We start from the raw sequence: 24475 nt of genomic DNA, 5'->3' as shown, positions 1-24475 counted from the left end.
GGAAAGAGAAGGCTGTGTGCTAAAGTGCTAACTATGTTTTGTTAGGAATGACTGAAGTAAGTGTAAGCTGTTTTCCTGGCATTGTTTAGTGGAGCTGAAAGAATGAGCCAGGTATTATGCCATTACTTTGAGGTTAAACATTTGGGAGAAATTAAATAGATTTGCTCACTCCCAAAGTACTTCTGGATCTTAACTCCAGGAGTAGGGAGTTTAGCAATGAAGTCTGCAGCCCAGAGCAATCAGGAAGGTCAAGAAGGATTTGTGATTCATGGTGATTTGAGCTGAGCAAGGGGTGATCACTTCATGCCAAAATTCTCTTTTTACTGCTAATGAGGACTCTGCTCCTGTGTCCCACAGCAAATGAGCAGGTCCCATTTTCTGTCAGGCAGGTTAAATGTCATGTAGGTTTCCTTTCCTCTCTGATTTGGTTGTGTCTGCAGCTTCTTGTTGCCATTCTCAGGAGGATGCCATCCAGATGAAATCCAGCTGTACCTGTCCAGCAGCATACTGATTATGTAGTGTCATCTGCTTCCTTCCAAACCATACCCTCCCTCTTTGCTTTCAAACTTTATCTGTCACAGTGGTAGATGCTCTTGTAACTACATATCTCAGCTTCCACACTTTCTGGCGCTTAGTTTCTTTGGCTTTCCTGTGAGCTACCGAATCTTTGGGACCAATTCTTCAGTTCCATGACTTCCCACATAAATCAGTCATTACATAGCATGAGCGCAGCCAGGCTTTCTTTTGCCTTTTCTCCAGACACCAAAGGAGTGCAGATCTTTTATAAACTCGTGGAAGTTGAACTCTGGATTGGAGAAAGACCAAATGAATCAAAAATTCACAATATGTTTGTGTAATGGAAGGGCAGCTCAGTGCAATCCCAGCCAAGAGCCCCAGCTGCCTGCAGAAGAAAAAATCCACTTGACCATTTGAAGTGGCAAGATCCTTCCCTTTTATCCAGTGTAAAACAAATGCTTGCTAGTATGTGGATGGTGTTAGTGAGATGTACTGTGTGAAGATTTGTTTTCACTGAGAGTATGACCATACCACCCTGAGGAAGAAAAAGATTTCAAGTGGCCTTTCTCCACTTTGTTGGCAAGTCAGCCACTATCTCCCAGGATAACAGGAGTGCCTGATACACTGAGCAGATGAGCCTTGAAGGATGTGAGGAAAGCTACTATACTGGGATCAATAGCATACTTTTTCCTTCTGTAGCATGTAAACATTTGACCTGATAAATACTAGAACTCTTCATCTGCTTCTACCTTTTTACTTGTGTTTAGAGAACAACTAAATCCCCGTATCTATAGATGGAGAAGCCCATCTGGATATTCTTCCTTGGGAAATCCTGTCTGTATTTGCTTTGAAAATCAGAGAGAAATTTAGGTGTGAGAATGTTGGAGGACATTTTGTATTGAATCCATTTACATTTAGATGGAATACATTGAATTAGATTACCTGCTGCAGTCAGAAGAAACAGAGTTTTACCTGTACCAGTGACATGTGAGTTACAGTGTGCTCCAGGCTGCGCTAAGGGGACCTCAGCTCATTAGTAGAATATTTTACATGTGTCTTTAGTGGTTTGAGGGGCTGTTACAGTATAACTCTTTCAACAGCAATCTCTGTTTAAATGTTTTGCTCTCTGAGGTGCACATATTCGCTAAGAGAGTAAGTGGGGAATGTATTCAATTGTTTCTTATGTTAAACAGGGATGCCTTTCAATTGATCAACTGGAAGTAAACATCACTTGGCAAATGAACCTATAAGGCTGCTCTTTTTCAGGAGAGCTAACGTTTTGTTCCTGAGACATATCCTGAGACATACTCTGCCTGTGTACTGCTGATGCAGTGCTGAGACAAACAGCATCCATCTGTAGGAGCAGCAGAGCTGAAGGTCAAGGAACAGACTCTGCAGGTGTCTTCCCCCAGGAAACTTTTCATACCTGCTGCTTAGTGCAACCTAACCTATTACATAAGTGAGAGATTCACTCTTCTGACAAATGTTAATGATCCTCAAGGATCATATTGTGTTGGCAGGGATGACTTAGAAGGGTTCAGAGTGAATGTGAGAGGCAAAAGGCTGCCTTCATCTACTGCCATATGTTGGATGGTGCTGTTTGACTACGAACGTCTCTGATCCTTCTCCAAAATATAAGTGATACAACTGCTCTCCAGTATTAATAGATAAATCAATAATAAGTATATATTTTTTCCCCTTTCATGCCCATTTTTAAGTAGGTTTGAACTTGATGAAAAGTATTGGTGTGACAGCCCTGATGATTTCACTCTTCTATTCTAAAACCAAGATGAGTAGAAACCATGGGAATGCAGGCTGCACTGACATGGGGGGAAGGACATGCCTTTTCAGATGGCTGGTACCCCCTGAGACACAGTCTGGAGCAGACATGGCTTATGGTTTGCTCTTCTGTCACTGGGAACAAGAGAAGTAAGGGAAAGACAGTGCTGTTGTACTTGGCAGCAGGACAGCACACCAGCCTTTGAAGAACTGACTGCACTTATGAAAAAGAACTGCTTAAGATGGTTGTAGGATATCTTTTTACATCTTCTCTCGGTAATGCTAAAGAATCAAAACACACAGTACGCGAAGTCCTGTACTGGCTTGGAATGATTTGGACACATGAGGGCTTCCGGTGTTGAAAGAGTAACTGCAGTCTGTTGTAGGACAAATTCTTTGTAGGGAGCTGCCTAAAATCCATGGAGTTTCAATCAGGACTAATTTGGCCCTTGCCTTTGAGTCAGCTCGTACAGTCACACAGTCTATTATGTATTTTGAAAACTTTTTGCTCTACCAGAGATCCCTCAGGATCTGTCAGTGAGTATTTCTAATGTCTGCTATACCTGTTCCTGCTAGGAACAAAGCACTGTACTGCTGGCAACTCAGCACATCCCACACATGGTATTATTGTCAACCTTTTTGTTTGTTTGTTTTTGCTGTTGCTGGAATAGCATCATACAGAATCTGCCTTTCTGGAGTAGAAAGGTAGTGCTGACTTCTGATCCAGAAGCCCGCCCCAGTCTTACAATACAGTCTATAAAAGGGTGCTGTAGACATCCCCAGGGTGAACATTAGGTATTAATTCACTGGAGCAGTTGTGCTGACATCCTGGACCGTGAGAGCGCAGCTGGGTCAGTTTAAGAGCAGCAGTCAAGTTCCAAGAGGGAAGCCAGGCTTTTATTATTCACACTATAGTCACCTATTGTTTTGCTTCTTGTTTTTCTCAAGATATGTAGACATAGTCTGGTGGGCAGGAAAGTAAAAGACTGGGAGTGCCAGCTCTAAGCAGCCGCAGCACACCCAGGTACTTTGCAAACTTCCTTCTCACAGCTCTGTTCCTGCTATTTCACAACAAAGCCATGGCTCCTGGCCTGCACATTTGGTCCTGAATAGCAGAACCAAAGCACCTCCAGCCTGGCCTGCACACGTTTGGCAAATTTCAGTGTGTATTCCCGCACAATGCTGCCAAATCATCTCAAGTTCAGTCAAGAGCAGCGAGGCTGGGATGTGTTTTAAAATGCAACTGCAAATAGAGCTTAATTATACAATGTTCTGTAATGATTTTATGATAGCAGCTGAAGGCTGGCACGATCTTTTTGACTTTCAGCTGGGATCTCGGACATAAGTGAATATGTAAGTCATTAAATGACTCTTCACAGGTTCAAAAGGATACTATTAATGAAATCAGAATACTTAATATCTGTTAGTTGAATAAACCCCAACAATTCTGATTCTCTGGTCTGTTAAGCCATGTGAAAGCATAAAATGTCCTTAGAGCAGTCAGCCACCCAGTAGAGAATTCCTCCTGCTTAGCATTTCATTGATGAGAACAACCGGCTGCCAATTCCCTCCCTTGTAGATATGTATAAGAAAACAATTTGAAATAAATCTCAGTGTTCTCTATCTTCTGCTGAATTAATTCTTCAGGGTAGTCCTGTTACAAATGAGAGCTTGGCACCTCAGGGCCAAATATCTGCAACTAGCTTCTCCCCGTGCCCTAACGTCTTCTGCTAAACGCTGTCAGAGAGAGCGGAGAAACACTTTTTGCAGTATTAAAAAAGTTCAAATCATTTGTGTTAGTACAGAACTCATGCCAGGTCCACCCAGACCCAGAAGCTGATTTTATGCTATCATAGAAATCTTGGGACCCCCTTCTTCACTGGTATAATCATCACAGAATCTTAGAATACCACTGAAGGAGGGACCACACTGATCATCTGGCCCAACCTTTCTAGACAAGCATGACCTAGACTAGATGTCCCAGCACTTTGTCCAGTTGAATTTTTGAAGTATCCAACACTGGGGAATCCACCACTTCCCTGAGGAGATTGTTCCAGTGCGTGCTTGTTCTCATTGTGAAAAATTTTCCTCATGTCAAGTCAGAATCTCCCCAAGAATAACTTGAGCCCATTACCCCTCGTCTTTTCCGTGTGACTAAAAAGGGAGTCTCTGTCTTCTTTGTAGCCACCCTTTAAATACTGGAACATGGTGATAAGATCTCCCCTGAGCCTTCTTTTCTCTAGGCTGAAAAACCCGTTCTCTTAGCCTTAAATCCACAGGGAGGAATTTGGGCTGCAGTATGGATTCTGTTTTACAGAATCTGATCACTGTCTGGATTCATGTGCCAAAAATTCCTTTCATAGCACTCAGGGTGACACCTTTCTTCCAGGTTCCAGTCTGCCCAGAGCAGATTGTTTGCACAGAGTGAAAACGTGTGCACTGAGTTTCCCATGCTAAATAAAGGTAGTCTAATGGTAAATAATAAACCCACATGATGGTGGAGGTGAGGGTCATCTGGTGTTTACATAGGGAACAGAGATAGAGGAAGAAAGTTCCGGTTTGCTTTTTAGAAGCATTCTAGATTGGTATCTCCAGCTTTCTGAGTATAACCTGCAGTCAGAGCTCCTCCACAGCCTCACCAGGTCCAGGCCCCTGACTGTGCTTGGCCTCTTCCTATGCATTGTGATAGATTTTTATGCGGGAATTTACTCAAAAGGTGGAGTGATTCATGAAAACTGCTCGGTGCAACAACATGTGAAAATCTGTTTCTCCTTTTTGCTGTAAGTTGTGATCCACTGGCACAGGTTTCCCAGAGAAGCTGTGGGTGCCCCATCCCTGGCAGTATTCAAGGCCAGGCTGGACAGGGCTTGGAAAAATCTGGTCTAGTGCAAGGTGTCCCTGCTCAAGGCAGGGGGGTTAGAATTGAATGATCTTCAGGGTCCCTTGCAACCCAAACCACTCTATGATTCTATGAAATAGGTCTCTTTGGGGCTGATAATGACCATCAGAGTCACAGTACTGTAAAAAAATGCCTTACCTCTGCAAGGATAAAAATACCATCCTTTTTTATGCATCCACACCTTCTCTGTATTAGGAAAATTGCTGGCTGCTACTGATGTAGAGTAAAAATGGGTGTAGATAAGCCTCTGGTGAAAAAGGTTTCCATTCAGCGGCAGACTAGGACAAGCAGAGATTGGCACTACTCAGAAACCAGGCACAGAAAGCTGCAAGGTTGCAGCAAAATCATGTCTGGTGATAGCACGTGCTATTGGCATCCTATGACAATAGTGGGTATGCTTCGTAGCATGAAGAAGGTCTTGGCTGTGCCAAAGAAGGGCAGACCAGTCCTTTTCTGCCAGGCACTATCAATACTATAAATAGATGCTTTGGGAGTTTATTTCTGGGAATATCTTGCAGTTAGAAGGTAGCATGTCAGTAAAACCAGGGATTACAATTTGTAGCCATAGACTAAGGCCAGGATATATTTTCAACAGTGGGAAGTTATTGCTGTCCTACTTATTCCTCTGCCTGTGCATGTTGATATGTAAGCTGTGACCATGCATTTGTCATTGTGAAGTGAGCCACAACAGGGAATGTTAAGGTTTTGGATGTTTTTTTGTCCAGCCAAACTATCCCTAAATCAGTTTGTTTCCTTTATTCAGCTAGTGCAACAGTTGTGTAAGGAGTTGCACTGCACCAAGGGTAGGGAGGTGGACTAAGAAGAAATGTGTCGATTTTGATCCAGAAAAAAGCCATATAGAAGAACAAATGTAAAAAGTCTTGATTTTCTGAGCTAGTCACATTTCATCCCCTCTATCATCAGTGCTAGTTGCAAAGGTAGATTTTTGGCTTTAAAAGATTAATAACATGCCAGTACTAATAGGCTGGAGATCCGTGGACATGTGTTGAATTCCCAGGACTTTTGCTGCCTCTTAGCAAAACCAGTGGGAGTTTTCAGGTATAGCAAGTATACCTAATATTATAGGAGTACTTGTAAGTAATTGTATGTATTATTCCATTTTTGGAGAACTATGAGCAAGAAAACAAATGCTCCTTAACAAAGGTAATCATTTTAAAATGTGTGAGAGTTCACTTTGTACTCTCTTCTTTCTACCTTTTTGTATCATTGCTGGTTTACAAAGGTACTGCTCATGGATGAGGGATGCTTTTAGCTTCCTGCATGCCAATATCTCTGTCAGGAATTTAAGTGGCATGTTGATGGAGCACATTAAATTTTTATTCCTAGCTAAATAATATTTAATCTAAAAGTGATATCTAATCTGTTGGTATTAGCTTGCTAATAAAGCGCCTGATAGAGTTAGATGAGTTGAACTGGAAATGTTTTACCTCTGTTTTTCTCTAAGTACAGGCCGCAGTCAGTGCCTGGATAAGCTGACCCTGCAGTGTTTTGGCCAGTTCAGTCTTAACATGCCCAAAGCAACAGGTTTTTTTGCCTTTTCCTCTGCTTTCTGAGCTCTTCTGTGCGTACTGTCTGTGGGAAGTGTCTGCTCACACCTGGGGGAAATACAAAATGCCAAGTGCCGTTAATTGCTTCTGGAACAGTACAAAGAATTGTTTAGACTAGATTTACTTTTCTGATTTGTGCTTAGAGACAGAGCTGACCTCTGCCAGAACTACAAAGAGCACCCAGCTGAGGCTGTTAATATCTCTTAGGAAACAGTTCAGGAACCAGCCTAGCTCACTGCCCAGTGCTGTGGTGATTACAGTAAATCCTCATCTTCTGCAGACTTCAGCAGGGTGTTTGCAGTCAGCAGTTCTGATTCAAACCTTAGAGAGCAAAGAATGTAAAATACTTATCAAAACCCACTCAGTTGTAACAGCTTTCATTTATAGTACCTCAAACCGATGCGTTTTCCTCAAAAACAGGACACGTGCTTGAGGGGAGCATGAGGAAGAAAAAGCTCTATGTCACCTTTAGTGAGAGCAACATCGTCTTCTTGTCTCTTGTCTTTGGCACTTTGATCTCACGAAGTCAGATCCCACCACACAGCTCTGCTCAAGCCTCTGTACTTTCTTTAATAAGTGTCCTTATTTCCCCAATCCTTTTATCAGCCTAAGTATTGATACAATGATTTACATGACTGTTTCTAACATTGCCCTTGCACACTGCAGCATAGGCATTGCTACAGTTTCTGTTGTTGTTTAAGTCTCTATAGCTCTTAATGTCAATCTCTGCCTCATTTTGTTGGCATCCTCATCTCACTGTTCTGTGAATCCTGTATGTTGCCTTCTTTCTGCTCAGCTCTCAGGGTAGCAAAGGTACCTACTTCCCATCCTTTCTGTTGCTGATAGGTATGGCTCTAAAAACAAATAAAATGCTTCTGTCACTCCTCGTTCTGCATTGAAAAAACATTCATTGTTTTAAATCATGCACATTTATTCTAATACTGGTGAAAAGCATATGAGCATACTGCAAAATAGGTACTTCTGCAGCTTCTGTGGGTGAGTTTGGTCTTGCTCCAGTTCACATACATGTATATCACAAATGCTGGTACATTACTTGGCAGAGTCTAGCCTAGAAACTATGTATTTAATACAACAAGGAACAAGATCTCTCCTTTCCCCCTTAGGGACAGGCCTGTAGTACGTATGAGTAATAAAGCTGTCTAATTACATAGAAAGGCTGATTCTGAATCTATCTCAAAAGCAGCCTTACCTGTGCACAAGGCACATGACAGCACTAATTTAGACAGAAACAACTTGAAGTTTATAAATAAAAGGATATACAGGTCCCTACAAACCTTAGCTGATCTTGAAGCCAGATCAAAAATAGACGTTTGGTTTTGACTTCCTCCAAAACCGCCTGTTTCAGAAATATGTCCCTTTTTTGGTCTGTTATTTGTAAATACAAGCATAGTAAAGACTGATGGCTAAAGCAGCCAGATCTGAGAACTCCCGGCTTCTTTTCAAAATGGTTGCTGCTCTGGTCTGTGCTTTGAAGGCAACGGGCTACTTTTCACCTGGCACTGCAGGCAGGACGCAGCTTCTCCTCTCAACTCACAGCCCTCAGATCTCTGCTATTTTTCACCAAGTTTAGGGACTTGGTGCCTGTGCACAGGTAATGCTTTCTGCTCAGTTTTTTTTTTCTCTTGGCAGCAAACCACTGCCTTGAAGCTGAAAGCTAGATTAATTTGAATACCAGGAAATACTTTGGCATTTGTGGATCTGACTATCTTTCTACTGTTTTGTCAGTGATAGTGTTTACTTTCATCTCAGTTATCCTTTAAATAGCCTCAGTGTGCCTGAGTTCAGCACCTCAGCTTTAATGAAAATAGGTTTTGTTTGTTATTTGAGATGTCCTTCAAAGTGATGAAGGTGGAGGCTCTGGGATTCTGGAATCTTAGATCTGAGAAACTGCCTGGAAACAAGAGTGACACTGAAGAGCTGATGAAATGTTTATATCAAGTGAGGGGCAGAACAAAAACTGTGCAAGTGATGGAAGGGGAACTTGATTGTTCAACACCCTGCTTTTATAACTGTAGTGAGGAATATAGAGAAAGTGTTACACCATTTTCATTTTGAATCTACTGCATCTATAAAAGGTAGACTTACTTGGTGCTTGTTCTGTTTACAAGTAGGTGTAGGAGAACACATGGTAACCTACAATGCTTAGCAAAGAATTTGTAACACAGTCATAACTGAGTTCAGTTACACTATGGAGTACCTTTGCAGATGCAAGTTGCCTTAGGGAAAAAGTTTTCCATGCTAACTAAGGAACATATTTAGGCCATTTCAGCCACATAAGGGAAATTAATGTACAGAAAAGGTCAGTGCCCTAATTGTTCTGTGCCAGAAATTCTTTGAGGTGGTATTTATACTGAACTATGCATTATCTGTACCCTGTTTATATATATATGTGCTAACTCTACACAGCATTTCTGCTTTTAGAAGCTCTTATAATAACATAAACCCCAGGGTTTCATTTATCCTTCTCCCAGCCTGATTGTTCTTTTTTCTTTATAATTCACTTCATTGCCTAACACTGGCAAGTTAAGTTTTGTTCATTTTTTTGCTCTTTTTTGTTCCTTTCTTTCCCCCATCCCCCTCCACGAATTATTGCAAGTCATTGTGCACTAAATATAGTTCTGCTTTCTGCTTTCCAGATGCTGAGGGCTTGGCTTACATCCTCACAGCATTCCTGCCTAATTCTCTCTCTCTGTGTCACACACATACAACTATTCAAAGCAAATTTATTGAGTTCAGTGCATCAAGAAAATCTTGATAGTTCTCTTTGTGGAATGGAGAGTAAGTTTTAGTAAAACTTACTCATGTTAAATGTTTGCCAGCTTTATGCTCAACTACTGTACCTGTATTCATTGTTGCAAGGGCCCAACATGTGGTTGTTGCTGACTTAAATATTCTGTAAAAGCTTTTATCTCTGCACACATCTCACTGTGTGTTTTGGCTATTTAGATCTCAGGTTTTACAGCCTGATCTAGCCAGGCAAATTTCACTTCTAGTCCCACTGGAGTACACTGGAATGTTAGGCCAGTTTCAATGATGTTTCAGCTCAAAATGTGGAAGTTCCACAGGAAAAGCCAGTATAGTAGAAGAGTATATACATGTTTGAGCCACAGCTGAAGAGTCAGTTTGAACACGATTAGAAACTTACTACAGCCATCCAGATCAACACTAATTTTCAGGAAAATTAACTTTCTGCTCTATTTCTTTTGTGAGCTGGTGCTGGTATCCCCATAAGAGCTGGCCACCAGGCAAGTGACTGTTCTGGTAAGGCTCAAGTAGTTCCTTTATAGGGTATGTAATATCCCTAGCTTATAAAGCAGTTTGGACTAGCAAAAGGCAGAGAAAAATCTTCATTTATCAGCAATTAGTAGTGCCTCACACCAGTGCAGTATTTTTTTTATAGGAAGGATCCCAATTAAAGATCCATATTTATGCTGAAATTTGCGAGGACCAATGTATTTGGACCCTTTACCCACTATTGAAATGCAGCTGTGGTACAGCATGGCAGCTGTTTAGGGCAGGAAGCAAGGAAAATGTTGTGTTTAATCAAAATTGCAGTGGTAATTGATTGGCAGAACATATTTACCCTGAAGATGGGGCTGTACTGCCAAACACAGTGGGTAATCCTGATTGGGTCTTTGGCACATTATTTTAATACAAATTCAAAGAACTATTAGGTTTTAGACTTGGTTAATGCACCAGGATTAAATTTCTCTGCAATCTTTTGTAAACTGCTTCAAATCTGTGTTGGCCATGGCCTCTTCTCCCTCTGGACAGCACTGTTCCTGTTCAGAATATTGCCTGGGAGAAGATCAAGCCCTGTCCCACCACTAACCCCTTTCCTGCAGCATCTGCTCCTGAGAATTGCATCAGCCTAGCAGGCTGTGAGATGGGATGGAAAAAACAGAGGACTCTGGCTCTGTGCCATTACTTAATTTCCATAATGCTTACTTAAAGTCATAAACCTACAAAGCCTACAGAACATCAGCAAAGTTGTGAGGCCGGATAAAATCCAGTTCTGGGACAGATCTGTGCAATGCACAGAGTATTCTATGGGCTGTTGAGAAGCAGCTTCCCGGGAGGTTTCCAGCCCTTGAGATTCCAGAGGAACTATGGTCCCAGGCGCTGCTGCCAGAGCTGCCCCATAGTAGCTTGCACGTAAATGGTAGTATCAGCCTATGGCTTTCTGTGCATTCACTTCAAAAAAGGCTGCAGCAGCCCCCACCCAGAGTCTCTAGCAATACAGGGAGCATGTCATTCAAAACAGAAAATAGCTGTAGTTCAGCACGGGGCTAGCGGGAAAGGATCACGCAGGGCATGTTACAGAAGCTCTCCTGGCATCCTGCTCTCCTGAAGGCTGAGTAGGGAAGGGGCAGGGGTGGGTGAAGGCAGTGACCGTTCTTGGGGCCTAACAAGGGGCCACATTGTTCTTGGGCCTATCAGTTGGTTTCTGATTCACCCGCAGCCAATGTGCCATGATCAGATCACAGCTGGCCCAAGGATATGCTTTCCACTGCATTTAGCGCTTGGAACAGCCCCAGGTTTCGGGAACACATGGTGAGGAGGAGGGGACAGCTGTGAGACAAGAGAAGGGAGCTGATTTTTGCCTTCTCTCACAATGAGCTTTTCTTTCATAATTTGAACATGTTAGCAGCATTCCACGTAGTAAAATTAATTTGGAGCCTATCTAGATCTGGGTGAAGGGCAGACAGAGGGGAAGGAGGATGGAACAGGCAGTGGGTGCTTGCATGGCTGCATGCCCCCGCCAGCAGTGCCCTCTCTCGCTGGTCAGCTGTGCGTCTGCTCATGACAGATTATAGATGGATGCCGAGTACTCAGCCTATGTCTTTGCTCAGCTCAGAGCTTTACAATAGCTTTGTTTGTTTCCAACCTGGGGGTTATGTAGTTGCTACATCCCAGGAGGGTGTCTTTGGCAGTAGCTGAGCTTCCTTGTATGTGAGCAGCAACTGGCTTCATGGCAAGGAAAGGGAAGGTCCCGAGTGCAACCGCGAACTGAGCTGGCTTTCAGTTCCGGGCAGACCTTCTCATTTATCTTTGCAGCACAGTACTTCTGAGTGATTCCTGACTTTTTTGTTCCAATTTCCTGTTAAACAATAGCACACCATTCCTCACCTCCTATCCTAAGCTTCCCTGTGTTTTGTAAATGGTTTTGCTGTTTCACATAGGGCTGGCTGCAATTCAGGGAGGAATGAAGTGGTCCCTGTCTGTTTGCAGGTCTTTAAAGCAAATCTGGAATCTCCTTGACATTCACATCCCATCAGGAATTTTCATCTCCCTTTTCCTCCAGAGCTGATTTGAGAAAGGCAGCTGTGAGTGGCATGCCCTGCCATCAGCTTCTCTGCTCCTCTGCAGAACATCAGTAATGAACTACAGCTTGTCAGGGAAATCTGCAGTTCCCTACCTATGGCCTATACTTTGTAGCCCTATAAAGTATTTTAATGCTAGAGAAAGTCACTCTGTTAATCAACAAAGGTAACAAGCCAAAGTTTTTCTCCTTCCCCTTACAGGGCCTCTATTCTATAAGGAGTCATAGAAGTTAAACGTTGAAAAAGACCTGCAGTGTAATTGAGTCCATGTCCTAGTAGTGTGGGGGTGTTCTCTTATTACAGATTTTTATTGTTATGTCAGCCTGGTTTGAAGCAATCTCTGCAGCATGATTTACGCATTCTCTTGAAATACTATGCTCAGTTTAACACATTCCAACATCTTGAGGGTTTTCCCGATACAGTTATCTAAATGCTTCCTCTAAAAATTGATCCAGTTTCTCTCAGTCAGAGAGTTCCTCTTCTACAACATGGTTCATTCTAGTGAAAAAAACAATTCCCTTTTCCTTTAAAGGGGCTAGTGGGACAGCCAGTCTGCTGTTTGGCCAGGCTGCAGTTGGATCTCATTTCTCAACCCCACCCTTCCCTTTCTCTGAGGAGGAGGAGGGGCAGTCTTCATATTTTCCCTTTAAGCTGAGCTATGAAAAATAGCTGTTTGCCAGAATCTTTCACCTTGGCCGTATACCCTCACAGATGTTTTCTACAGCATAAACAAAGCAGCAAAGAATGTTGGGGCACGGGGGAGGCACAGTAGTTGGGAACGGGAGAGATCAGGGTGGAGAATTACAGCTCCAGCCGCTCGACTGTAGTTTGCCTTTCAGAAATGCGCAAGAGCTGCTCCCAGCTCTCTATTAGACTACAGTTGTATGAATGAGTCAGAGTATGGGTCTTGAGTACCACAACCTCATAATCAGAGTTTTTTGCTGGAGCAAGTGATTTTGTCACTTCATCCGTTCTGCTACATTTTAGACCAAATAAAATGTCCAAATGACTGTGAAGTAGGTTGCAACTGCTGATTTTGAAGGGAAATTACTTAAAGAAAGGAAGGCAGGAACCATTGTTGTCAGGAACCTGACAGCTGTCAAAGAAGGTGATGTTATTTCTAGGATAAGTATTTCTAGCTGTTGCTGCTGATTGAATGCAAGGCATAGCCATGAGTCCAGTAAGATCCTGATGAGATTCTGACAAGAGGAGATGGTGGCAGTGATGTGGTTGTTCACCTAAGCCTCTGTGTTGTTTCAGAATACTGCTTTGGGCCAGTGGAAAAGTTTTTACTGTAAACAAAGTCGGTTCTTGTTTAGGAGCCTTGAAAGGAAATTCATAATGATCAGTGTAAACCACCTGGTGCAGATGAAAGGGATCAGGAATCTGAGCACTACTTAAACAATCTGAGGCTTGGGAGGGAACCTCAAAATATCGCCTATCGTCACATACAAATCACAAAGAACATATTGGTCATATTTGAGTATATCCCAGAGGATCAGTTTGTGAGCCCTCCTGCATATGCTGGTGGGTTGAGAGGCACCGAAACAAAGGGGACCATGGTTGGAAAGATTTGCATATTAAGGAAAAGAATGTGGAATGTATGTATTATGTGTGGCAAGAGTGTGGAACTAATGACTTATGACAGGGATACAACTATGGAATTAATGTGATTTGGCAGCCAGGCATTAATATGGAATGGACAATTTTGAATGAAGCAAAACAGGAGTGCATAAGACAGTAGCCGAAGCTAGTCCCTTGCATAGGAGCTGTATCAAGGGAAGGTTTCTTACACACATATATGCAAGACTGGACAGAGTTTATCCTAATGTCATTATTAGGAAGTAGATAAAGATCTTTATTTGTATTTGTAGGGTGTGAGAAGCTTTTACTCTGTTGAGTTGACATGAAGAATCCTTTTGAGCATAGGTCCTGCTGGTTTGTGTGGTTACGATTTAACTTTCATTGTTTATGGCTCTAATAAATGTAGGCTTCTCTATGGAGAATGTGAAGATTAATGTATTTACGGCTATCAAACATACGTTTGTGTATAGCTGAGCACAAGATCTACTACCCTAAATACTCTTAAAAATCCTTGACAGCTTAGGGCACGGTGAAGTTGGTTCATGTTTCATGGGGGTCCCAGGAAGCTTTGGTAGTCATGGTACTTGGTTTTTGTCAGCAAAAAGTTCCTGAGAAACAGCTCCCATTAAAAACAGCACAGCGTTTTCCAAAATTATCTCATTCTTTACATATTTTTCTGTGCCATGTAAGGTATCATGTTAAGATTCAGACTCACCAAAGCATTCTCAGCTGCTCAGTATTTATTCAAGCTAATAAACAAGAGTAAATAATCTCTGAAATGTTATTTGTAGTCATTTGGAAGTCCGTATCAGTACAGGTCACACTGCCGTATGCCGTGGTTAGGGCTCTGTTGAAGGAAAAGATTTTCTACAGCACATTGGTAGCTCCAAGTAATAAACTGTGGTCATTACTTTTGAGCTCCATTTGTTCACTGTGCCATATTCCTGACAGTTTCTAGAGAACGTAATTTGTTCAGATACATGTTCACATCTTATCTTGCATTTGCTAATTTGCTAATGGAGAAGTTCTCACCTGGGGCCAGCACTTTCCTGGCTCTCCCTGTGTCTAACTAGTGCACTAACATGCATGTCTCGGGTCCCATCATCTCTGCTTGATATCTCTGTGCTGAAAGAGGGGAACATCCTGGGGTTATGAGAGTGATTAAAAGAATGGTAGACATGAGTGTGTTACAGCAGTGTGCAGGCTGGCTCCAAATGGGGGTGAGAAACAGATGTGCCAGGAATGAACCAACAAAGAGCTATGGATGAATGAAGTGTGGCTGAACTGTGCAAAGGGGGTTTCTGTGGAAAGGATTTTGTCTGTTCTGTGCATACTTCTGCTATGTCTGTCAGCCTCAATAGAATTGTCCCCACTGAACTATCAGCTTTTGCATGACTCCAGCATGTTCCTGCAGCCAGTCCAGTCTGAAATCTGTTTCTCTCTATGGTGGTAAGAATGCAATCCTTCTGGGCCTTTTAGTGTAGGAAGCAGCTAAATATAATTGTCTTAAAACCAGGAAACAAAACGTTAAGTTTATGCCAGCCTGTAACTCAGCCATGAGCCTGCCCTCTAAGCAATGCCTCAGCATGCTGGTCACACACACTAATGCTATTGCTCTCACCACTGCTACAAAAGAGTGTCACAAGAGCTCTGCAGGAGACTAACACCTTTTCTTTGTTGAAGCCATGGTTGCATGAGGGGATAGAGCAGCATCAGCATTCCATAAATACTGCTACCTTATAAGCAGTATTTTGCAGTATCTCTGCCACTCAAGAGAAGGTGTTACCTATGTGTGGGAGTCCTCACTCACATGCTTAGTTTGCTAAGCATAAACCATTCCAACCATTCCAGGCTTGGTAGGTGTTACCAGCAATAGCCTCTCACCCTACAGAGCCCTTCCAAAACATGGCTTGTCAGCTCAACTCTGGGATCTGAGAGACACACAGCAACATAGAAATACTGTTCAGAAGGGACCTCTGGAGGTATCTACTCCAACATCCTGCTCAAAGCAGAGCTGTTGCCAGCACTTAACAGGTCAGCTGTGACTTTGTCTAGCCAAGTTGTGAAAATATCCGAGGATGGAGATTGCACAACCTCTCTAGGTAACCCATTCCAGTGTTGTACTACTTTCACAATGGAAAGCTTTTTCCTGATGTTCAATGCAAACCTTGATAGTGCTCTTGTGAGACCTCACTTGGAGTATTGTGTGCAGTTCTGTTGTCCTCAACATAAAAAGGACATGGAACTGTTGGAACAAGTCCAGAGGAGGCCATGAAGATAATCAGGGGACTGGAGCACCTCCCATATGAAGACAGGCTGAGAAAGTTGGGGCTGTTCAGCCTGGAGAAGAGAAGGCTGCGTGGAGACCTCATAGCAGCCTTCCAGTATCTGAAGGGGGCCTATAGGGATGCTGGAGAGGGACTCTTCACTAGAGACTGTAGTGATAGGACAAGGGGTAACGGGTTCAAACTTAAACAGGGGAAGTTTAGATGGGATATAAGGAAGAAGTTCTTTACGGTAGGGGTGGTGAGGCACTGGAATGGGTTGCCGTTGTTGTGAATGCTCCAGTCCCTGGCAGTGTTCAAGGCCAGGTTGAACAGAGCCTTGGGTGATATGGTTTAGTGTGAGGTGTCCCTGCCCATGGCAGGGGGGTTGGAACTAGATGATCTTAAGGTCCTTTCTAACCCTAACTATTCTATGATTCTGTGATCCTACACACTTATACTGACGTATCTGAAAGACCCACAGGTGTAATGAGACATACCTGATACTCTGAAGTTCACGTCTGTCTCTCACCATCACAGCTCTGCCATGTTGCTTCTTTTGTTGCTTCTACATTACAGCTACATGTGACATAGCAAACACAGCTGTGGAACAGGCAACTGAAAGCTGGATCTGAAAGCTGATGAGCACTATCCAGATAGTAGCTTGCTCACTTGGCCATTCTTTGCATCTACTGACTGTAGAGTCACATTATCCAAAAGACCCACTACAGAACCAAGGATGATCTGTATAACACTGACCACAGGCTCTTCTCTGGTCACACTGCCTTGAGCATAAAGCCTTATTCTTGGCTATAAAGGAATTCCCATGAAGCTGTTCTTTGAAGATTTCAAGAAATGGGACTATGAGAGTACTTTGGCATTATGTTACTTTAATTTGGTAGCAGCCTTTCTGAGGAGCCGGAAGCAGTGTTGGGATGGGACAGAGCTCATAGTGCTTGTGGCTGCTGTGAACCTTAGCTTGTAATTTTATGGTTTTGGGGGAAAGGTGTTAAACTCCAGTTGCTCCTCACAGTACAGAGTGGCGCAAACCACCACTGTGTAGCTCTAGGGGTATACTACTAACTGTTTGCAGTATTTAATACAAAACCCAGCAATGAATGAGTCTTTTTCATTCCTGTGATTGCATGTGCAGACATTGATTGAAGTCACCCTGGTGCTGTCTTTTTGTGTGCAGGAAGCTGTGCTGAAACTTCAAAATTATTTCTCTTACAGCTGTAGTTTCTTACTAGAAAGAAAGATTGTCTTGAGGGGTGATAATAGCAACTGGAAGTGGTTTTGTCTTCTTGTCACCTGTCCCACTCCACTGTTAGACACTATAAACTGTCATCATAAAATCTATGATGAATGAATAAGTTGCTTTTCTACTTCATAAATAATGAGTCTTTCCCACTTTTAAGTTTCTACCAGAAAGTTTTCCCTTTCTGGACTCTTAGAAATAAGTTCACTTCCCTTGACATCCAGAACTTATTTCTGAAGGAACAACTTAAGAAATGTTTTAAAGATGATCCCTGGTTGAATCACCAGTAAGTACCACTTCCTGCTTCACCCTCCCCCCTCACTGGAGTTCTCTCAGTCACATACCTGACCTGAACCTGATTAGTTTGTGAGAGCTAGAAAGTTTGCCGCCCGTGGTGTGGCTGTGGGCCAGGCAGGCAGAGTTCTCTGTGCCTGGTACTGTAGTTGTGAAATCTTGCTTGATGGACAGGAGATTATTCTGCTGTTTGGTTTTGGTTGTGGTTTTTTTTTTCAGCAAATGCCCTGTAAATGTGCAGGAGCAGATTTTGGAGCTCAGAGAGCTGACTCTTCAGAGACCATGGTGCCAGAAAGATTCCCATGTCCGTCACATTGCTGAGAGCCAAAGAGAAGCAAGAGCACTTTCAGTTCAAAGAATATTAAAAAAAAAACAAACCAAACTTCACACTTTTTTGTCCTGCTTTTACAAAAGTCCTCATTCTTATTTTTCGATATCTGTTTACAACTCTTATTGCACAATGTATCCTTTATCAGGTCCTCAGCAGTAGTGTATGTATTGCTGCAGCAGCAGGACTTGTTACTATGCTTCTCTACCAAAATAAGGGGCTGGTTTTGAGCTCTTACAAAGAGCCCTGCTGAACAGTCCTATTGACTTCTTCAAAGCTGCTTGCATCTGTAACATTTATGGCATTGAGTGCTGCTCCTTGTACAGCCCTAGGAATCAAACATAGTGGGGAAGAATCCTCCTGCCATCACAGGCAATATGAAATGGGTCACCGGTCTTTCTCATGCCATTATAGTGTTCTTCACAGCAGAGGGACAAAATGCAGCCTGGTGGTGTGCGTCCCTGCATTTGTATCTTGCTTAACTGTATATTTTTCCTCCTCTCTACTGTTGTCCCTGTAGATTTTCCAGGGGATGTACTACTCAACAGTAAATGTGTCCACTTATTTGCATGGATATTGTGGTGATGTAATCTTCTCTCCTTCCTGAATCATCAGCATTCTACATTTTTGTTGGGGCAATGCAGCACTCTGAAAAAGAGGGCCAGCAGGCATGTAAGAGCCAGGCATTGTGTGGACAGGCTCTATGCAGCATTCACAGTGTAATTCCACCAGTTCATCTCAGACCTAGGTAGTCTCACTCTTCTAGAAGTCTGGGGTTCTTCAGCTCTACTATTAATGCACACTGGTCCCAACTTGCAGCTTTTATTCCAGTCCTTGTGTTCTGTCAAGCTGGTTCCCAGTCCGCACTCTCTCCTGAATCTTCTGGAGCCTAGTCCTTGTTTCTAGTCCTAAAAGTCTGCCAGAATCTCCATGCAATTTATTCTGCCAGACTGTCAAATCTTTCATCAGTCAACCCCTTACCTGAGGCTCTAAAAATATCCATAAATACGAATTTCACAATGACTTGTAGTGATTACTGGTCTGGAACTTCCGCTTTGGAAATTGAGTCTTTAAAGAACTGATGCTCAAAACAGCTTTCTGTAAGTCATCCCCATATGTTTTTTAACAAACATTGCCCGCAGGTAGTTGTAGGTAGAGCACAGATCCACATCCATTCCAGCCAACCTAAATCAGGGCTGCTATTGCCCAGCCATGCTCCTGTGTTTCCTCAACACAAACAGTAGTATCTGACTCTGAAATAGCATAGTTCAGGGAGCTAAACTGGCTGAAAATTAGGACTACAAAAAACCCCAGGGTTTTTACCCATGTCTGTTCTCAAAGTAAAAAGCACTAAAAGTGCATGAAGATTCTGTATAGTTAAGTAATCAGATTATTGGATTTTTGGATAAGGAATCTCAAACACAACCAGAATTAGAAATTATGAATTGCATGTAGGCCATGGTTGAATTTTCAAGATTAAGAGTTCAGTGCTGATCTGAGTCCTTAATCTAGCCTACTAGGAAAATTGAGATCCAGAAGAAATTAGCATAATCCCTAAGGAGCTAGTGGGACTTCTTTCCACTGCTGAGCTGAATGTAGTTTTAAAGGTTTTCTGGAGTTTGGGAATACTAACTAATAATTTTTGTTATATTTGGTTAAATCACTGTTCTGCTTTCAGCATAAGAGAATGTGAATAACATTAAAACCGCTATATCAGTTATTTTTATCCCATCGTCCATGGATCCATCAGGGTCCACTGACTTCTAAGCATTCTGCTAAAGATAAATGAAAACAGCAAAAACACTGTCGGGAGACTTACATTAACAATGTAGTGATCAGGCACTCCTTTGGAAAATGGCCCCTGCTCCAGGTAATTTCTGCAAATTAGTAGAAACCTCAACAGCAGGGAAGAAATGATCAGGTGCAGATCTCTATCGTATCCCCAAGCTCAGGCTGTTAGGGGTGTATGGGAATCATTCCCATCTGATAGCAATTTAGGCACCATTACAAATGCATTGTTTCTGTTAAGGTCCTTGAGAATGGATGGCTGCATCACAAAAAACAGCTTTACATTTTGGATTATATGGATTGATGATGATAATCCCAACAGACGAGTAAGAGGAGAATTGTGATGGGAGCTTAGTAAGCCTTAGCTTTGGAACTGATCCATAGGTTGTGAGAAGGGTGGGACAAGTTTGAAGTGGTCTTGAGATTTCTGTGTAATGAGCATTCAACTTCTTATCAATGTTTAGTTTTATTTAAAAATGAAGGCTGTGAAAGTTAGTTGCTTTAGAAGGTCTCCAGTGTTTAGAAACGTGCCCTGCCTTTCCTCTTATCTTTGGAAATTCTTGTTTATCCAGCATAAAAAAATTCATGGACAGATTCTGCCTTCAAGATCTGTAAGCCCGATCAGTGCTTTAAAACCCCTGGAAGCAACGGCTTTGTTTATCTCCAGAAGTCCAAGAATAAGCTGATTTTGCTATTTTTAATCTATCCGGAAATATGCAAAGAAGAGAGCTTAATTGCAAACAGACCAAACCTTATATAGGAAATGGGTACATCCCTCAGGGGCACCTAAAAAGTGAATGTCTGAAATTAAACTCATATACTCTTCTCCCTTACTCCCTGAAGCACGTACTCTTGGGATGAAAGGGAAGGCTGTGGGCTAGCATCATATCCCAGTAGTTTCTATCCATTACAGCACTCTGGCTATCTTAATATTCAATTAACAGATGTTTCCCAGCATGTATGAGCGCGAGGTGACTAGTTGTGTGTGTTTGTGATGAAACCATTAAAGAGAACAGAGAGAAATTAGAAAAATAATGGCTCCATTGCTAGGATCTTAATTTGGTTACCAGAGAAAAACGAAGCAGGAGTACTGTGAGTCTGAAATTTCACCCACACTTTTCTCAAGAGAGCACTACCACACCCAGCCAGCAAACAGTGGTGAAGCCTTGCACCATGAAAGCCATTCCCATCACCTGCCCAGTGATTCTTAAATCCGGGTTGTCTTTTTCTCAACTTCCACATATTGCAGTCTGTAATGGGTAACATGTAAGGTCCTAAGGTGAACCAGATACATTTAGCTTAACTAAAAATTTCCCTGCCCATGGAGAAAAGGAATGACATTGCTTTTGTATAGGCACAGTAGCAGATTCTGACTGCCAGTACCATTTTAGTGTTAGCTCTTCCACTAGTTATTGCATGACCAGTAGGCTCATCGGACATTACTCCCTCTGCATGTGTCATACTCTGCAGCATGGAGCTTGGACAGAGCATTGGCCCACAACTGTGTGTTACTGCACATTTGGAAACAAGCCTATCCCAGAGTTCCTCAGACACCTGCTCTGATGCACATCTATCAGTCAGGCATGTTTTGCTGAATTCCAGCAAATGGCAATGGCATGACTGGGCTCTCTCAGTTATCCCCCAGTCTTGCAACTGCAGCCCTTACCCCACTTCATAAAATCATAGAACGGTTTGGGTTGGAAGGGGTCTTAAAGACTATCTAGTCCAGCCCCCTGCCATTGACCGGGACACCTCACACTAGACCAGGTTTTTCCAAGCCCTGTCCAACCTGGCCTTGAGCACTGCCAGGGATGGGGCATCCACAGCTTCTCTGGACAACCTGTGCCAGTGCCTCACCACCCTCGCGGCAAAGAATTTTTTCCTAATGTCTATTCTAAATCTCCCCTATGTCATCTTAAAGCCATTCCCCCTTGTCCTGTCACTACATGCCCTTGTAAGAAGTCCCTTTATAGGTTTCCTGTAGGCCCCATTTACATATCAGAAGGCTGTTACAAGGTCTCCACGCAGCCTTCTCTTCTCCAGGCTGAACAAGCCCAACTCTCTCAGCCTGCCTCAATAGGAAAGGTGCTCCAGTCCTCTGATCATGGTCATGGCCCTCTGGACTCGCTCAAATAGGTCTGCATCCCTCTTGTGTTAGGGGCCCCCGAGCTCGGTAACTTTCACGCCTAGTCTCTGGCCATCTGTGGAGCACACCAAACAGTTCCTGTGTGGTGCCTACTTGCCTTCAGTCCAGAAAACCTGTTGCGCCACGTGCTCTCAGTAGCATCTGCTGTGCTGTCTGGGCCACATTCTTTTGAATCTGTAACCTAGCCTCCATGTTCTGTGGCCTAATAGCCAAAACCGTCTGGGTAACATCCTACATGCTGAGTGACCTGCCGGCAAGAGTGCACACAGGGGACCAAAGAGCTGTAGATTTATTGCTTGTAAACCAAAAAGTATATTAAAAAAAGAAGAGATAAAAATAGATGGGGAGCTTGGGGACCAGAAAGGCAGCCAGTGGAGATTAGATGCACTGCTGGTTGACTCATCCAGCTTTTCTATTGTAGCACAGTTCCAATAACGGCTGTATTATTTCAGCTTTTGTGCAGTGAGCAGACATTTGTTTCACATCGAAGCTTTTTCACATGAATGTGCTCCATTTTTCATTTCTTCTTGCCCTTCCCAACATTTCTGCTGGCAATTATGAATGGTAGAGGTGGTGACTCCAAAAGAGTATTAGCCAACTTCTCAGCTGGTATAAATCAGCAACACCCCCTGGTATTTACTAGAGCTGCGCAGCTTTATAGCAGTTGAATCTGCACTAACTGTTCTTTTAAAACATCTCCCACCCTATAAAGAGCTGTGTTTGCTTCACTGGTGGATTCTGAAATTAATGGGAAGTAGTGAACTGACTGCCTCACAGAGCATGTGCAGCACACGTCTTGGCAGGATCCGTTTCCTAAGGTTCTGTTCATCCTGTTAAATCCACTTCTGTTCTTTCTGAGGGATTTTTTTGTGGCAGCCTGTTGTGTCCTGTGTGCTGGACCTGGGCTATGATCTGCCGCCTTGCAGAAGGCTTGCACACGGGCCACCCACTGCCTGCTAGCTCAGTGTGTCACCATGCTTTTAGCTCCCTTCTCACTGCAATTAGTTAAAACCCTCCTGGGCCTGCATGAAAGTGGCTATGAGGAATAGTTCCTCATATGAAAATACGTGGAATGTGTGTCAGGCTTTGTTAGCTGTTCACAGCTTGCTTTGTGGTTTGGAAAGTGCTACCCTGCCAACTTGAGCTCCATTCAGAGGCAGAGGAGTTTTGTAGAAACGGACTTAGAAATAACCACGGGGAAGGAGGAGAAGTATTTACCTGAAATGAAATGAGATCAGGTGGATCTACATGTGCAGTGGAGGCTGTGCATTTGTTACAGGATAGTGGTGTTTTGTGGCTCCTACAATGAGTGTAGACTGAAGGAACACTTCGTGTTCTGTGCAGCTTTTCAGAAAAGACCATTTAAAGGTGATTTCATGAGGCAGAACCTGATGACCAGGTGGGTCACTTCCCACCCATGTTCTTATCATCAGCCTTTGAGCAAGCCAACCTCTGCAGTGTTGACAAGTGGTGACTAGGTACCTGTATATTTTCACTGGGATTTTGCTGTGGTTTTAGTTGAGATGTTTATTTGCATGTTGCCTTCATTGGTTTCTCTACACGTATTACACGGAGTAAGTACTATGGACTGTGTAGCTGTGCTCACCAGAAAAAATGCCTTTCTCTCTTCTATTTTTTTCTTAGCAGCATGGAAGTGGGAAGGAGAATCTGGCAAAATGTGACTTTGTTTCGTCAGAATCTGCTCCCTGATAGTGAAAGCTGTATGATAAGAGGCGTTTTCATGGCCAGCTTCTGAGTAGTGTGTGTAGCTTGTAGCCCACCCCTACAAAAGACATACACAGATCCTTTAAAAAAACACAGTTAAAAGCCTGAACTTGATGCCCAGGCAGCTATATAACCAAAAAGAAGGTCTAAGTGAATCCGCAGTCAATTTCCACAAGCACATATGAATAAAGTGACTCTGTAAGAACGTGAGTTATCACCACCTATTTTCTACGACACAAAAAACAGCACTTTTTTTTTTTTCACAAACTTTCTAAGCTCATGAATTTCTGATGACAGTCACAGGAATAAATGATGAGGTAACAGCAGCTTTGTGCAAGATTGAGATAAATTTGGGTCTGAAATAAATGAAGACCTCTGTAAGAGGTAGAGTTAGGAAATAAGTGTGTGGGAAAATTGGAGTGAGTGAGACGGCAGCAGGGAAAAGGAAGCCACAGTACAAATTAAAGATTGCAAGTAACAGGGCTGGGTGCCAAGAGCCTCAGAAAAGAAAAGGAAAAAAAAATCCTTGATTAGCTAAACTGTTTGCTTTACTATATAAAAAAATGACCTCCTTGAGGAGCCTGGAGCCCTGGCCTCCTGGGAGTCTGAGTACGTGCAGGCGAGCTGCTGCCCTGCTGATGGCAACACAAATGCTCCAGCGCCAATCTTCTGCCCTGTGGATTTCCAGGTGCAAATGCTTCATCTGGCAGGAGCTCTGCCTGCATCAACCTTAAGATTTTATCCAGCCTGGCGATAATTTCCTTCTTCTCCAAACCACTGCAGTAATCTCAGTTCTACTAGCTACCTGAGAGCTAGTGTGTTGAAGGGAACCGCTGTCTCTCCAAGCAGCTATAATGTGTAGGCTAAGCATGACTTTCAAGTGGACAGATGAAGGACACAGCATGTGACAAGCCCACACCTCCAGCAAAGCTCAGACTCCAGTTTTGGCTGCAGCAGCCGTTGAGGCTCCCCAGCTTCCCA

At 43.0% G+C, this 24475-nt stretch overlaps 1 protein-coding gene across 4 annotated transcripts in view; it reads left to right on the top strand.

Moving 5' to 3' along the window:
• The window catches only part of RAD51B (RAD51 paralog B), a 458657-nt gene that overhangs the window by 380106 nt on the left and 54076 nt on the right, over positions 1 to 24475 (top strand). The window lies entirely within an intron of this gene.

Source organism: Pezoporus wallicus, unplaced genomic scaffold, assembly GCF_028554395.1.
Source record: "Pezoporus wallicus isolate ANWC-B61680 ecotype Strahan unplaced genomic scaffold, APGP_CSIRO_Pwel_v1 contig_5418, whole genome shotgun sequence".
NCBI classification, from domain to species: Eukaryota; Metazoa; Chordata; class Aves; order Psittaciformes; family Psittacidae; genus Pezoporus; species Pezoporus wallicus.
Note: the sequence above shows the minus strand (reverse complement) of the source record. Positions and strands in the feature narration are given on the sequence as shown.